Source organism: Falco punctatus (genome assembly GCF_963210335.1).
Source record: "Falco punctatus genome assembly, chromosome: 5".
NCBI lineage: Eukaryota > Metazoa > Chordata > Aves > Falconiformes > Falconidae > Falco > Falco punctatus.
In genome coordinates this window covers 89,166,443-89,182,667 of record NC_137584.1, presented here as the reverse complement: position 1 = coordinate 89,182,667, position 16,225 = coordinate 89,166,443, and positions in this window count along the sequence as shown.

Here is a 16,225-nt window from a genome sequence, read left to right as displayed (position 1 = left end):
TCTTTTAGGCCGCATATTTGTATGAAACTTTGCATTTAAAAAAACTTGTTTTCCTGGGGTGTGGGTGAACTGACTGGTACCTAAGAGCCTGAGGAATAACACACATTCTGTATCTTGCTCTACAAGTTTTAAGTTAGGGAGGAACAAGTAGGCTGTACGTATGGGCCGTGAGAAACAACCCCAAAGTAATGAAGCTTGCATGTTTAGGTATTGGACCACTCCCTTATATTCATTTCTATGCAACGAAAAATTGCAAGGTGGCTTGATATGTCCACGAAGACCGTGAACCTCCACCTCAGCAGGGTGGCTTCTCCTTTCCTGACTTGGGTTCAGCATTTCAAAAAAATGAACATGAGAGTTACAGTGCATGAAATGTACACAGACACGCACGCGCGTGTGCCATTTTCAAAGGGCTTGATCCCAACCTGGTTAAATAAATGTCACTGCTTGTGTTTTGAATCAAACCCTCGCTATGTTAGGTCATTCCTGCCCCGAGCTGTGGTGTTTGTACCAAAGCTGTCTCTCTAACTAGCTGTGAGTGTCGGATTTGCCTATGGAAACAGAGCTGGCGCATCTAATAAATACTGCTGTGCCATACGGAACCGTTGCATCTTCCCTGATGAAGTGCATCAAAGAAAGCAAGAATTATTGTTTTCAATACCCCGCTGCATGATCATATAGAAATTTTCAAGCGACGGAAGCACTGAGTGGTTTCTGCTGCAGCACCTGTAGTTTCAAAAGAAAAAGTGTCATTTGGCTGGGTGCGTATGGAATATTGATGAAAGGTTTGGTAATTGAGGAAGCCTTCGTGAAGTGGAAAGGTTCCTCATTCCCCTGTCTCTCTGGGTCTTGGTTCCCCCAGACCACAGAGGGTTTGTCATAGCGGGAATCATTTTCATGTCAGCTCTGAGAGCTGTAAGGGAATTGCTGTGCCTATGGTACCTGGTAAGAAAAACAGGGATGAACTGTGGGGGAGGAACAGTTGAGCAGAGGGATATCGCCCCCTTTTTGTCCTGGGGCATAGGATATTTTATTAATGTCAGGGTTTTTTTCCTAGTTTTCTTCTTGTACTAGAACTTTGTAGAAAAAAGTCTTAGGCATTTCTAAATCTTGTGAAACTACTTTTGTCAATTGTTTCTTCATTTACTAGTTGTCTTCACTCTTAGTGGAAACATCTCCTTTATCCACTGACAGCATCTAATAGGGAGTTTTTCTGGATTTTTTCCGGTAAGAAATGATGGATACTGAGTTATTATTTTTTCCTCCCCTGCCCCCCTAACGGGAACTTAAATCTACAGTTTGCGCATCCCTAGCTAGTGTGCTGCTGACAGTTTTAACAACTTTTCCCTTTCCAATCAAAGTCATCTTGTGGTAGTGCAGATTTAAACTCTTCTTTCGCTGTTCTCACTACAAAGTGACAGGCAAACGAGTTAGAGGGATTTGGTGAACCTTGCCAGTTTTAGGGAACCATAACTTGTAATTGTCTGACTTCATACATGCCAGGTATGACCTGTTAATTCGGAAGGTGATTTTTTCTTGTTGACAAGAGTTTGAATTTTGAATCAAAATAGGTCTTGGAAGGAGAGAAAAGATTGAGAGCTTGCCGAGTGGTTAGTTGTCCGTTAACTACCAGCGTCTCTGTGATGCTTGGCTATTTTGTCCTTTGTTCTTCCCAAGTGTTATGTAAAGAGCTTATATAAGAGCATGTGTGTTATAGAAGAGTTTCTGGTGTGATGGCAATAAGATCCACAGTGATGGACTTACCGTCGAACAATTTTGTGAGGAGTGACCAGAATCTCTGTCAAATACAAGTTGCCTCCAGCATAACTGGAGTTTGGAAAATGCTCCCCAATAGCTTCAGGAGAGACAAACTGGTCTGACCACACCAACTGGTGGGAACACTTCTTTAAAATCTAGACATAGGAGTGAAAAGCGAAGAATTACGCAGCCCTTTAGCATCCCCTCCCATGACCAAGGGGCTAGACTGGAATTGAAAGCAGCCTTGTGGGACGGGGTCTTGATCTGTCATACAAGGTGAGCGAGTTTGTTCAAATACTGGACGGTGAGAAAATGTTTTACCTTTGCTGTTGGGGAATCATGGTAGTAAAATAGCAGCCTAAATGCTTTGGTGCAAGACATGACACCTATTTGCAAATCGATTAGTCTTCACAAAACTAACGTAAAGAGAAACAGGAGTTCTTCCTGGCTTGCTTTTTTTTTTTCCTAATAAAAAATCTAACATTAAAAAGAAAAAAAAAAATGTTGGTCTCTTCCCTCCCCAAAAGCCATTTGCCATCTAAACAGAAGGTTTTGACAGAAGCATTTCAATCAGCTCTATGGAAAGTTTTCAGAACTATTTGGTTGCTCTTTGAGCAATCTCCCCGGGCAGATTTGATTGAAGACACTGCGGTTGATAGTTTAGGTGAGTGCTAAATAACTGTGGCTTTCCATTTTTCTAAACAAATGCATTTTCCAATTAAATTTCTAGTTGCAGTGGTTACCATTTTAGAAGCAACATCTGCCAACTGTTACCATACTGTGGTATCTGAGGTACCACACTTATTTCCTATTCTGAGGGCAGAGCAGACTACGCTATCTCCTACAGAACTTTGAGGCAAATGTTGATTAATGTTGACTTTTTAATGGTAACCACTGCGATATTTTTTTATTCCTGTAATTCATGGTATTATACATAATAATAATATGAATATCACTGAATTATTTATACACTTATGTTGGTAAATAATGATGAGGTAATAACAATGAATTATTTCTATATTTACACCAGTAAATAATGACGAGGAAGAGAAATCATTTAGAGTAGGCTCAGTCTCTTGCTAGCCTACACCAATTAAAAGATGTTTGCAAATGTATTTTCATGCCAAAGGAACAGAGCTGCCTTGGCAAGTTTTTAGACTCCAGAAAACATGTAGAGGTTATAACACTCAAGCAAAGCCCCGGCGCGATGGTGTAGCAGCAATTGCTGCCACCGTCCTCAGGTGCGTAAATGGAAGGACATGCCAGGAGGTGCGCTGACGGATACTTTGCATTGCTGAGACTTGCGCTGGGAAGTGCTGTTCAGGTTTCCAGTTCTGAGAAGGGTGTTCAGACGTGAACATCCGTTGAGTAGCTGTAGGAAACCCCTGGAGGTGACAGAGATGAAGAACCACCTCTGTGCTGCTTGGCAGAAAGGAAGATTGAGAGGTGGCCTGGAGTGAAGAAACTCTTGGGAGGGAAGTGCCAGGCAATACAAAATTGTTTAATTTGGTGGATAAATAATGCAAAACAAAACGGGCATCAGGAAACTGAAATGACACAAATGTGAACTGGAAATGTAAGCACTCCTGGGATAAATAACTGCTCAAACAAACTGCCAATACAAGAGGTAGCTTTTTGCTTCTTCAAATCAAGACAGAAGGCTGTTTTCTAGAAAATAAGCTTTGAATAGTGGGTAAATAAAAAGACACTAAACTCACCTGCTTGGAGTTTTCCGCATAGGAAAGGGTGAGCTACATATGCCTAAATTAGCAGTGGGTAAACTCTTGTTTTTCTGCATTTATCTGTAGCCACGCACGTGATTTTGGCTGAACACAATTAGCAGAGTTTACTACAAGGGTAACTTCATCTGTGGCATTTCACAGCCCACGATAAACAGTTCAGCCTGGGTGAAGTCGTGCTGCCTGCACACGGACATTGCACGAGCTGTTGCGTGCAAACAGCGTGTGTTGCGGGAGGTGTGGAGCATCGGATGGAAACGAGGAGGGTCTGGGATCCATTTCCAGCCCTGCCACCAACTGGCTGTCTTCAGGCTATTCTTCAGCTGTCAGGTCCCTGCCTTCCCACTTATAAAATTGGCGACATGTTATTTAGCTCGTTCAGGAAGCATGTCACGATCTTCAGCTAAAAATGCTAAGAGCTATTACTATTTATTGTTGTGTTGTATTTTTGACCAAGTTTGCTCAGAGTTATTTCTTGGCACTTTTGCAAATGCTCCTGGTTTCTGTTCTGAAGGATTTCACAAGTTTGTGGATGGGAGCTGGTTTTCTTACTCTCTGGTTCAAAGGAGGGGAGGGCGGGCCCCAAAAAGAAGGTGAAAAATGTGACTTTTCTAATGGTCGTGTCCTGCTGGGAAACTCTTGGATGGGGGAGGACAGACAAAGTTGTGCAACAGGCATCTCCTGGAAAGGAGAAACATTGAGGAATTGCTTCTTTTGCTTTAATAACTCCATTCTTAGGGAACTTTCCTCCTTTAAAGCAGTTGCATCGCTTAAAATAAGAATGAGATTGCTTCCTGTAACCGTGGGAGATGCATTAGGTAGGAATGTTTGCCGGGATAGGACAGGAGCGGGTCAGAAGAAAGCGGTGATTGTTTGCCTGCCCGCCAGACTGAAGGTGCTCCGCTGAAGCATACCTTCCCTCCATGGGTGGCCTTTTCCTGAAGGCACTTAAATGGCTCCGAAGCACAAGCCCCACCAACTTCCAGCCTTGTGCGAAACACGCTGCGGAGCTGGATTCACACCCTGCTCCTCCCATTGCCTCAGGTGGGTTCAGCCAGCTGGGGACTGGGGAGGAATAACGTCAGGAGGGCCATCTTCCCTGCCCTCAGGAGGACCATCTTCCCTGCCCTCGGGAGGACCATCTTCCCTGCCCCTCATCCCGACCGGCCAACTGAGCAGACCGCCTCGTGTGATGAAGGGCAGTGCAAAGACCCGACCGGTGTGCGAACAGCTGCCGTGCCTAAAAAAGCGACTGAAGCTGCCGTCTAAACATTGCCGGCTGCATTTTGAACTCCGTTATTGGAGCAGGGCTATTTTTGGAGAAAGAAAAACGAAATTAAAAAAGCCCAAAGGGAGTCAGTCCTTTTGGAGCAACGCTGGAGAAGCCAAGCTCCGGCTTTGAAATTTTTTCCCCCACCACAGCTATCATTAGCCAAGTCGTAATCTGTGCAAAAACCGAGACAAGTTAAATGGTAGCAGAGCCCTTGAGCGCGGCAGGATCGAGGGCTTTGGAGAAGGAACAGCAAATCCCCGTGGGACTTTGTACCTGCAGAGCTCACTGCCTTTTATCTTTCATTAGCAAATACTGTGCATTATTGGACAGTGCCTTGTGCAGTTACTTACAGGAACATTTAATCAAATAATCTACTCCTCTCCCAGGCGGCTTAGACCACTGCAGTTTTATAGTTACCTACTTCAGCTGGAACAGTTCCTTTCAGCTGTAAAAGCAAATATGCAACATGGAAAAAAGTCTCGTTTTATCAAAACAGACAGAACTATTCCAGCTGCTGATATTAAGGTAAAAATAGCAAGGTTAAATGTTAAACAACCTCTGAGTGGACGTTTATAACTACAAAGAAAGCCAGACCCATTGCTCTGAAAGCACTTTCTTTAAAAAAAAATAAGCAAGAAGGAAACAATGATAATAAAAAAAAAAATATTCTTGCTTTACTTCTTAAAAGAAAATGTATTTTCCCCTGTTGCTGATGATTAAATACAGTGGAAACTAGTTCCCTTGATAACAAATACATCAGTAATGTGCGGTGCTTCCTGCCCCAGCATCTTGTAACTCACAGAAGTTTCCATGGCCAAATTTGAATGCTCAAAGTGCTAATAACGTCTGCTAGTCCGCCTTCCTACTGCTCAGAAAATTTCACTCCTGCGGCTTCTTGGCTTGTTTTGAGAAATCACTGTAGAGGTTAGTGAACTTTTCAATGTGTTGGTATTTAAACTGTGGTCAGACAGTGAAGGAAAAAAAAAAAAAAAAAAAGAAAAGAAGAAAAGAAAGGAAAAGAAAAAAAATAAAAGAAAATGTTAGTTCATAAAGAGATATTCCCCCTTAATAATTGTTTATATGACCATTTGCATGGGAATTGAACAGATTGTGAAACTTCCACGTTAAAATGGATTTCCTCTGTCTTAACATATCTTGGAAAATATAGTGCATTAAATGAAAAGATGCTTAAAACAATGCTGGTGTTTTGTTCCAGAGAAACATTTGGGCACTTTCACTGGGAAAGGAGGTTAAAAGGTTGTCAATGCTTTCTCCAGGGGCTCTGTCTGACAGTGAACATGTGTTTCCTCCCTTTAATCGGCTCGCCAGTAGCCAGAAAGCTGCTTGTTTTCTGCAGAGGTTGTCAAAAATGATTTCAGTCTGGAGACGATGAATGATAAAAGAGGTTTTCAAACAGAGTTTTGCACTGTAGCATTTGCAGTCCCAGAGAGGATGGATTGTATTACAATCGCGGTGCAAAGGGCCATGTTCCTGTAGCAAGAAAACAGTGCCTCGTTCAACCTGTTTGATGCTCCCACTCACCTTTCAAAGTTGGAAAAGAGAAGCTGGACCTCAACTGAAGAAAAAAAGAAGAAGAAAAAAAACTTCATCCCCAGAGTGTGGTCCTTCTCTCTGGTAAATTAAGTGGTTTATGTATTTAGTAAAATGTCAATTTTCCTCTTGCTGTTCCTGGGAGTCGCGTTTCCTTCAGGAGTTTATGGAGTGCTCGTTCTTCTCCTGGCTATTTTATACAGGCTGCAGAGCTGTTCCCTTTGAAGTTAGCAATAAAACTTTCTCCGCGAAGACTGGGCCTATAGTCAAAAGACCTGACGCCATAAAATACCGACCTACCCTGGCTTCCGCTGAAATCACCCTTTCAGGTAGCACTCAGCATCTTCCTGAGGTTAGTACTGGGGGGTGCAGAAACCCAGGTCTTTGTTTTGGGGCAGGACTTTGGAAAACCGGGTAAGTAGTGCTGGCAAAACAGATTTCACCTGCAGAGGTTAATGCCAAAGCCAGAATCCAACAGGGGATTTATGAAGCCGCCTGGACCCTGGTGCCATTCCCACTGGCAGTGTTGCTAACTCTGCAGGCTCAGGAATTCCGCACAGGAGAGCTTTTTAATAAAACAGAAGTGCAATAGCATCGGCGGTGCGTCCTGCCCACGATACGTGTTCTGATCCCGGACCCCCACAGCCCGTACCAAACACCCGGGTGATGATTCGTTGCCTCGTCTCCCACACATGTTGATTAACATAATGCTGGATGTCTTGCTGTTGTATAAGCTGCTTTTTGCAGCTCCAAGTTGGTTCCATATTTCATCCTACACTGCTGCCAGTTTGGTGCCTCCCAGCTCTCCTTGCTGCCAAGTCCCATCTAATCTCTGCCACCTCTTCACATGGATTCTGCCACCAAATCGTGCTTTTGCCTAAACCTTCCCATCAGCTCCTTCCACCTCTTGTTTTTGTACTCGGGATTTTGTCTGTATTCTTCCTTGGCTTCTTCACCACCCTCCGTCAGGGGAAGGTGCGGAGAGGAGCACCTGCAAGCACCCTTCTTTCCCCAGTTCCCCATCCCTGCATTTTTGGGAGGGCAGAGCTCAGGAGTCATCCTCGCTCACCCACTCTGGCTTTGCCCGGTGAGGTTGGCAGGCTGTGGGGGGACATCCCCTCCCCAGGTTGGCATTAGCTGATGCTGGATTTGTCCATCCCAGCTGGAGCCGCCTTCAGCTTTGCCAAAACTCGGGTGGGAAAAGAGCTGGCAGAGCAGCAGGCGTGGGAGCCACCCGGGATAACTGAGCGCAGCCCGTGCCCCCGTGTAAGTACCGTGCAGTGCGGGTCGGATGCACGGGAGGAGAGCAGAGTTTAGGCATGCTGAGTATTTTGGTTGCTTGATGACACTTGCCATGTTTTTCAATTCTTTTCCTTTTCTTTAGCTTTTTAACTGGAAGAAGAGAGTGCAGCAGTTTCTGTCGCGAGTTTCAATGATTCTCCTCTTGGTTGCCTTGTGCTGCTGCTAACAGGAACCTCCTGTTTAGTTGCTACATTAAAAGGACATATATAAACAAGAGAGTCCCAGAAATGATGAAATACTAAGCACAGGAGGTTTTTATTATCATCTTTTGACTCTTGTACATGGGGAAGGCTTCATTCCTTCTTTTTTTCTCTTTTTTTTTTTTTTTTTTCCTGGGCACAACTAAATTCCAAAACTTTTCTCGAGTGGTAACTTGTATTGCAGCCTTTATTATTTCTGACAATATTTTAAATAGTTGGAGTTGAATTTTCTGCCAAGAAAGGCAGGCTGTCAGGCGGCAACTGTACTGTGTAGAACCAAAAATTGAATATACACTCAAAGCATGCTTGGGAAACTTGAACACAGAGCTGGACAACATCTTTTCTTCATCTGAATGTGATTACCATTTAATCAGCATACTGTCGTCACCGGGAGGTTTTGCTGCACGTACGGTCAGCTTGGCAATCTTCTCCGTTGGTGCCAAAAAGGCGTATAACAGGTGCATGAAGAATTTGCTAAGGTGCTTTGAAGAACCTGTGCAAAACAAGAAACAGAGCATGTGTCTGGGAAGTGCCCATCGGTCCTGATAGCATCCGTGTCACGTTGCTCTTGACTAATTCTTGGGCAGCACTTTGAATATTTAGAACACCGCCTCGGCACAAAGTGTCATCGTGACCTTGGCTTTCTCAAAACTCTCCCCATCCAAACCGAAGCACCAGGGAGAGACGGGGTGAGGGCAGCACATCCCACCAGGAGGAGAACTCCTGGTTCAACTCCTCCTCTTCCTCACGCTGAAATATTTGGCTAATGTCATAGAGATTTGGCTAAGTGTATTCAATCAACTGTTTTCACTCTATTATAGTTCATAATCCCTATTCAAGATGAAGTGCACTGCAGCCTAATGAATGTGGTAATGGAATCCTTGTGTATGTTTTTCCACAGCGGGGTGCAGATTAGCATAAGTGTCATATTCTGTTGGCATGCCTGCTATTATATCTGAGGCGTTGCACACACTGGGAATTTTTCAACTGGATAATAATAAGATGAATATGGTATGCACATGCACATAGAACACACGGGTTTTAGAAAGTGATCTATAATAAATCTCACCTGGAGGGGCATTATGATAGATTAACTTTGCATTTTGGCTTAAGAACGCAACATTGAAGCCAAGTGTATGGTAACACGAGTACAAAAGAATCAGATTAAATTTCATGCACAGTTTTAAAGAATGTTGTCATTGAGGGCGGTGGAGTGCTGAAGAGTACTCTGTAGGTCTTAGGGTGCCATACAACCATAGAATTCATATATTCAAGTTCAAAAGCACGGCTGGGATGCCCCCCTTGCTCAAAGCTGACTGTGGGAGCTCCAAGAGATGGCACACAGGTAGAGGAAAGCTTCTGGGTTGCAGATCACCGTGTACACACCTCCTTGGGCAGTCGCTGGCAGTCTCTGAAAGACAAAGAAGAAAACCTCAACTTACCTTTATGTCCGTGGCACTTTGGTTTTCCCTGCCGAGCGGGTTGCTTCTCACCGGCTGATCCAGCTAGGACTGGGCAGGAGTTGATGCTCAGACCAAACTCCCTCCCAAAACACACAGTCCCATGCCCACGTGAAGCCATGTATGGCTTTCAAGTCTACGTTTATGGCCTCTGAAATGAATTTTGCTCCGAGTTGTAGGGTGCATTTTTAATTACTTAAGGCGTTTTAGTTTTCCTGTGGTTAAAGAAACTCTTGATGAATCTCCTTGCACATCACTTAGGAGAGACAGCACAGCTGATGATTAGTCCCAGAATTTATTACTTGATTATGGAAAGTGCAGGCCTGAGAAATTCATACCACTTAAGCAGTGGTTTAGTGCGACTAATCAAAGAGGTTTTCCTGGCACACGGGAGGTATCAATATATATAGACTAGTGTAGAAAAGCATATCTTTATGCTTTTAAGCATGGTGGCACGGTAACAGCTTAAGCATATTAATCAGCCCAAGGTAAGTGCTGCTTCTGTATCTTATTTTAATCTGATTCTCTCTGCAGCATTAGAGAAATTATATCGGTGGCTGCAATAACATTTAGAAAAGAAATTGTTTGCCAAGCGAACGAGACAATCAGACCAGTCATTCAGAGCTGAGAATTAATCACGGATTTCGTTTACCGCTCCTATCAGTACATTTCTGCACAATCTCTACAAGTCAAACTATTTGAACTTAACTGAGAAGGTAGCAAGCCATCAGAGGGTGTTAATCTTTGGTCGGTTGGTTGATATTTAGTCTGGAGGACCTTTGCTTTTAAAAAAGATCTATTATCGTGGGTCAGTAATCTGATATATTTTTCCTGAGAACAAAAACTTGGACTTCAGAGGGCTAGGCTAATATCCGCGATACAATTGAGTTGCGGGTGTTGTTCTCTGTTGTTTTCTGGGGCCTGAATGACCTTTTCAAAGCTCGAAGAAACCGGTGTCTCGCCCGTGCGCGTGTTAGCAGGAATTGGTTTTCTAGCAACTCCGCAAAGCTCGTTTAAAAACAGACAAACAAGTAAATAAAATCCCACTGCTGACTGCAAGGGTGTAAATTGGGGTTTCCAGTGAAGTTCAAGCACCCTTCAGGGTCACATTGCCCCTTTCCTTGAACGTGGCATAAAGAGGCTGGGTGGCAAATGTATTTAAGACTCTGAGGAAAAGGGCTATTAAGTCAGCCTGGGTAACTTAACTGAAACAGTATACGTGTAAATCCATTGCAAATCCCTGGCCTTTTACAACTCCTGTCCCAATGGAAATCAGATCACAGAACTGTTTACAAGAGACTACGAGTCATTTGGATAAAGAGCCATGACAGCAGGCCCTGTATTATTTGAAATGTTAGTAACCCAAGCCTAAATAAATATTCTAAAAGCAAAATAATAAGGATTAGGTAATTATTATGAGGTGGTTATGCTTATGATAGTGTGTATTTAGTACAGAAGAATGATTTCACTGTAAATGTCGATGCTTCACCTTTTTGCAGTCAGTTGTAATCTTCAGAATTTTAAGATAACGCTCCTGTTAAAAAAAAAAAAAAAAGGAAAAAAAACCCACCATGCATATATATCTTTTACCCTGAGCTTTAGATGTCCTGAATAGCAATCTTTAAAACCACTAGAAGCAGCGCCATAAAAATATTTTATAACATTATTTAATGTATGAGCTAATCCCCAGCTAATGGTCAATTTTTGCCATTTTTTTCTGCGTGGGGAGGGTGGGGACCCACTCCTGTTCAGCCAAGTGCCCCGTCGGCGCGGGAACAAAAGGGAATTGCTTCAAGTTGTAGTGCTCCGAGTAACCTTCTTGGCATCACAAACAAATACTGCATTTTCATCAGTGCTTCAATTAATCTTTCCCAAATAACGTTTTATGAGCATATGCTGGGAAATGGTTGTATTAAACTCATGTAAGGTTGGGTGGTGGGTTTTTTCCTTCCTCCCCAAAGTCACTTTGAAATATTTACTGCAAACAGATGTGGGTATACTGGTAACTTGAAGAATTAAAAGTTCTTTCTCAGGGAAATCGTTATTTTACAATTAATAATTGTAGAAAGGGAGGAGGCCTGCCTGTATTCCTAGCGTTATAGGAAGCCCCTGGATCGCTCTGAGGGAAATTCGCCTTTGATGCTTCTCGTTATAGCCAGGGCTGCCTGGTCCTTGCCTGTCTGCCCCCACGGTCCCCATCCCACGTGCCACCTACCAGCCACAGCGGTGTCACTGGCAGCACTTCCCTGAGTCCCTTCCACTGGGGAAGCCTCCAGGAAAGAAAGAAATGAAACCCACAGCCCCTGTTTCTCTTTGAGGTGAAATTGTTGCTCAGCACGGTCACTCCTGGAAACGGGCTGTTCACACATGATGGTTTTGTGGCTCTGGTGGCATGAGCATCCCACGGACGGGTCGGCTGTCTGCTGGCTGGCTGGGCTCATGGCGTGGAGGCTTGTTTTGCACCAGCCCAGGTGCCAGGATGCTAGCCATGACCGATTTTGCTGCCTGGAGGTTCAAGTTCTTTTCTCAGCCTTTCTGTAGGTTTCTGGTGTCTGTCCTGGGCACGTGAGGTGTTTTTTCCTGGAAAAAGTAGAAATAACGCTCTTGCCTGAGGGTGCCCAGAGCCTGAAGTCGTTGATATTGGTGATGTCCTTCGAGATCCTTGCAGAGAGGGTGCTGTGTAGCCGGGTTTGTGATTCAGAATATAGAAAATAAAGGTACTGATGAGCTTGTACTTCTCAAGCAGGACCGTGGAGATGAAGGGCATTTACTGCCATCTATGGTGTGAAGTGATAGTGTGGACACCTGCACCCCAAACCGATACTGCTGGTGTGCACCACCAAGCTGTAATAATTTATTTATTTGTTAGTGCACTTGTTGTTTATTTTCTGTGCAGCCAGGAAGCCCAAAACACAATGGGTGTACAGGGAAATGTTTGTTTTCCTTGTGTAGAAAAGGACAAAAATGCTGTGTTGGGGTTTTGGAAGTGGCTGTTGTTTAGTGTGTTGCACTTGAAGGACAGAAGCAAACTGAGGGTGGTGGGGAAATCCATGTCCTCTGGTGCAGTCTCATGAGGCTGATACCTGCTGGGATTTGTTGGGGGGAAGAACAGAGCTCTCTGTCCCACAGCGTCTCCATAAGCTGAGCACATGTACACGGGGGGAAAACACGTCTATATAAATCTATAGCTCTAATGGCTGAGCCAGCGGCATGCCAGCTGACATCGGCAATGCGAAGATGTGTACGTGCCTGGGAGAAACTGCCTGTTTTCTGCAGAAAACCACTCCAGACACTGTTATCCTCCCACTGTTGCCAGCCCCACTGTGCAGAGCTGTGATTCTGGTGCCAAAACTCCAAGGCTCACCCCCCTGTGGAGAGCAGCCGCGGCTTCTCTGCTTGCTCAGGCTGGTCTCCCACAGCTTGATCACAAGTAGCCCAAGCCCCCAGAGGCACTTGCTGCTCGTAGGAAGAGCAGGGTCTTACAGGTAGGAGCAGGATGAGAAGTATCGACTCCCCTTTTTACATCCAAGGACGACAGTTTGCAGCCTGCAGCTCTGCATGGTGAATGAACCTCAGCTGTATTGATGGCGGAGGGTAAAAGAGGGTCAGACATGCTACCAAAATCTTGTCGAAGTATTGTGTCGGGGAAGTCACCCAGTTGCCGGTCCATGTGCTCTCCTTCCACTAACCTCCTGGCCTGGACTGCTGAAATCATCACAGTTTCAATTACCAGGCAACGGATGGCCCCTCGCTGAAAGCAGGGAATCGGGTGGCAATCCTAATTACATCCCAATCCTGGGGACCTCATGCTCCTCTCATTTCCAGTCCCTTCACGCAATCAAAACTCCCTGGAGTAAGTGGAATTGGGTCTGATTTGCATTGAGAGGAGACTTGGGATCAGGTCTCCGGCATCTTTGCGAGAGGAGTGTTTGCTCTCCTGGTTGACCGTTTACAGCGAGCTGTAAAATCTTGAACAGATTTTTTTTTATTTCTTGTGTGTTGGGCACATCGCTGCAGTAAAGCTGCCCCGGGAACCATCTGTACCTGTGTGCTCATCCAGCTTCTTCTCCCTGGCTTCGTGGGGGGCTAAACACTGTTCTTTGAGGGGAATGAAGGAAGGAACCAATGCCTGCAGGTATGAGGTGTGGCACAGAAATAGCCCAAGAAATCTATGCGGTCACCTTCCGAAATGGCTAAGCTCTGCTGTGGCTCGCCTTAGCACAGAGGGCAGCAGAGTCGGAGTGGATGTGTAGAGCGAAACAGTCAATGCTGAGGACCTGCCGCCTTCCCTATGCATGCGCTGTGGAAGGGTTTCCCCTGGATTAGCTTTCATCTGGTTCCCACGGCCCGAGTGCCTGGTGCAGTGCCTGGAGTGCATTAAATGGGATCTAAAATGCATCTTCCAGCTTTTGTTTCATCTGAACAGCTCTCCGCTTTGCACACCATGGAAACAGGTCATGGTTGGAACCACGGTGCTGTAGTCAGGCATACTCCTAATTCAGGCTAAAAGGATGGGACAGATGCATCCTCTCACCCATCTGGCCCTGGGTGAACAGCATCAGGCAGCTCCTTATCACCTGCCAGAACCTGCACATCCCCACCCAGCCCCAGCCCCATCAGCTCAGGGACGCTGTCTGTCCCTGAGCTGCAAAGCCAAAGAATCTGTCATTCCTCTTTTCCCACAACAATTTGCACATAAATCACCAGCAGTTACAATTCAGCATTTTCTCCTAACTTGGGCTAAATAATAGTGACGCTCGCCCTACTGTCGTTAGGCTTTGCTAATTTTAGCTCGGATGTAGTTCTGATTCAGGAGAGCCATAAAACCTTCTTCCAGCTTTGCATTTTATTCCCCTTTGAAGCCCAAACAAATTAGCGAAGTTGAGAACTTTATTTTCAGAGTTCATTAAGCCCTTAACAGTAAATCCTTTTCTCACATTCCAGATGTTGTGGTTTTCTTGACCTCAGTTTATATTTCCCTGTGATGTGAACAAGCCGACGTCTTATTCTGGCCTTACCCATTTCCTTGGAGAGCCGAGCGAAGGGGAATGCGAGGAGCCTCCTGAAAGGTTTTTAGGGAGAGAGAACGAAAAAAATCTCTGTGCTATCCTACCAGCCCGATGTCTCGCCCGTAGTCATTAGGCATTGCCTCCCCTACTTTAGCGCCCTGACCTCTGCAGAGCTATTTTTACATATCAAATGCATTTTACTGATATATTTTTCATCCCCTTCCTTTTCATGTGTACTTTACATTGTGGAAGTAGCTCTCACCTGCATTTGGGTATGTCTAAAGCGTGGCCCTTGAATAAATTGTGTTGTTCTGGCAACATGTTGAAATCTGCACAAATCCTTCTTTTCCGCTTGGGTTCTGCAGAGCATTTTGAACGTGCTGAAACTGAGCAGTTTGGGCAGTCCCCTGGATTTGAGCATCAGGCGCATTATGCATCACATGCAATAATTAAACACCCAAACATATCTATTCTCTTCTAGCCACCAGTGAATCATTTTAAATGGAGTTTGTGCCTTTTTATCCTCTTCAAATGTTGGATTTTTGAAGACAAGCACCTGCAAGCCTTTTAGGAGGTGTTACTCCTGCTGTTACTGACATTTTAATAAATGCAGAAATAAATGCTCCCCACCAAATTGTCTAATGTCAACACTTACCTCATCGAAAGAAGTGAGTCAGTTTGAACAGAATTTATAACATGTGCTGTACCTATAGCCGCCTAACGTGAAGCGCATCCAGTTTGGTATCCATTTTTCCTGTTTTCTTTGAAACCATAGTAACTATCAGGCTGCTTTCATAAATATTACAATGAATATTTGTCTTTGTGCACTGGCACAGGGAAACATATGAAAAATGGATAAAAGAAAACAATTCATAAAACGGGGGGGAGGAAAAACCCCAACCCTTCCACATCACCTATCAGTCTGCCTTCCGCGCAGGTGTAGGTGCTCACTCTTGCCAGCAGGTCTTTTATGGTGGGGCAAGACACGTACAGTAACGGAGAGTAACGCCCTGAACCACAAGAGCACCAGCATTCGGTGACCTCTTGTTTCAAAGAGCACCTCAAGGCATCCCCAAACGTGTCCAGCCAGATGCCGCTTCGCTCTCTGCAGATCAGCATTCCTGGGAAGAGCGGGACTTACCAGCTGCCAGGGGTTTGGGCATCGATCGGCCGAAATAACCGAGGGAAACACGGAGGGAGAGAGGAGAAGGAGATGTTTGAGCACAGCTGAGTCGAACCTCTGACAGCGTAAAACTTCCTAGGGGCTGCACAAGGCACAGCCAGTGCCTGATTCTTGTTGGGAGGTGTCGGCATCATGTATTTGTCCTTGGGGCTGGCTGGCAGCCCTGGCAGGCAATATTCCTCCTGTGGGGACTGCAGGAAAGCTGGAGGTATTGACACATCTAAAATGCTGTGTTTGGAGAGGTAATGGGAGAGCTGGCCAACAATATCGTGTCATTTCAGCTTTTCTTTTTTTACAGAAGTCTGTTTTTATGATTCTTATAGACAAAAAGAATAAAAATCTGTATTTTTAAGGCATCTATTTATTTGACTAGTCTAATATGTTGGCTAGCCTGTGTGCTATCCATTTCCTGGAAGCAATCTCGTGTAGAGAAAACATCCAGACAGGTTAGTTATGAAGACAGGTCATGAACTCTGTTTCAGTTTGGTGAAATCAGGTAATTCTTTGGATGGAGAGAAGTGAAGAAGGGAAGAAACTGCGTTATCTGGCAATAAGCAAAATTTCAGAGGTTTGAGATTGTCTGGATGATAGCAAAGAGTTGAGCCCCATAGCTGGTATATCCAGTTTAAGGAGATAACAAAAATTGGCCAGAAACATCTTGAAGGCAGGTTACCTTTCTATTATTTCTTGTCGATGGACAAACAGCAAAAGACTTTTTTCTTTACTTTTTTTTTTTTTTTTGGAGGAGGA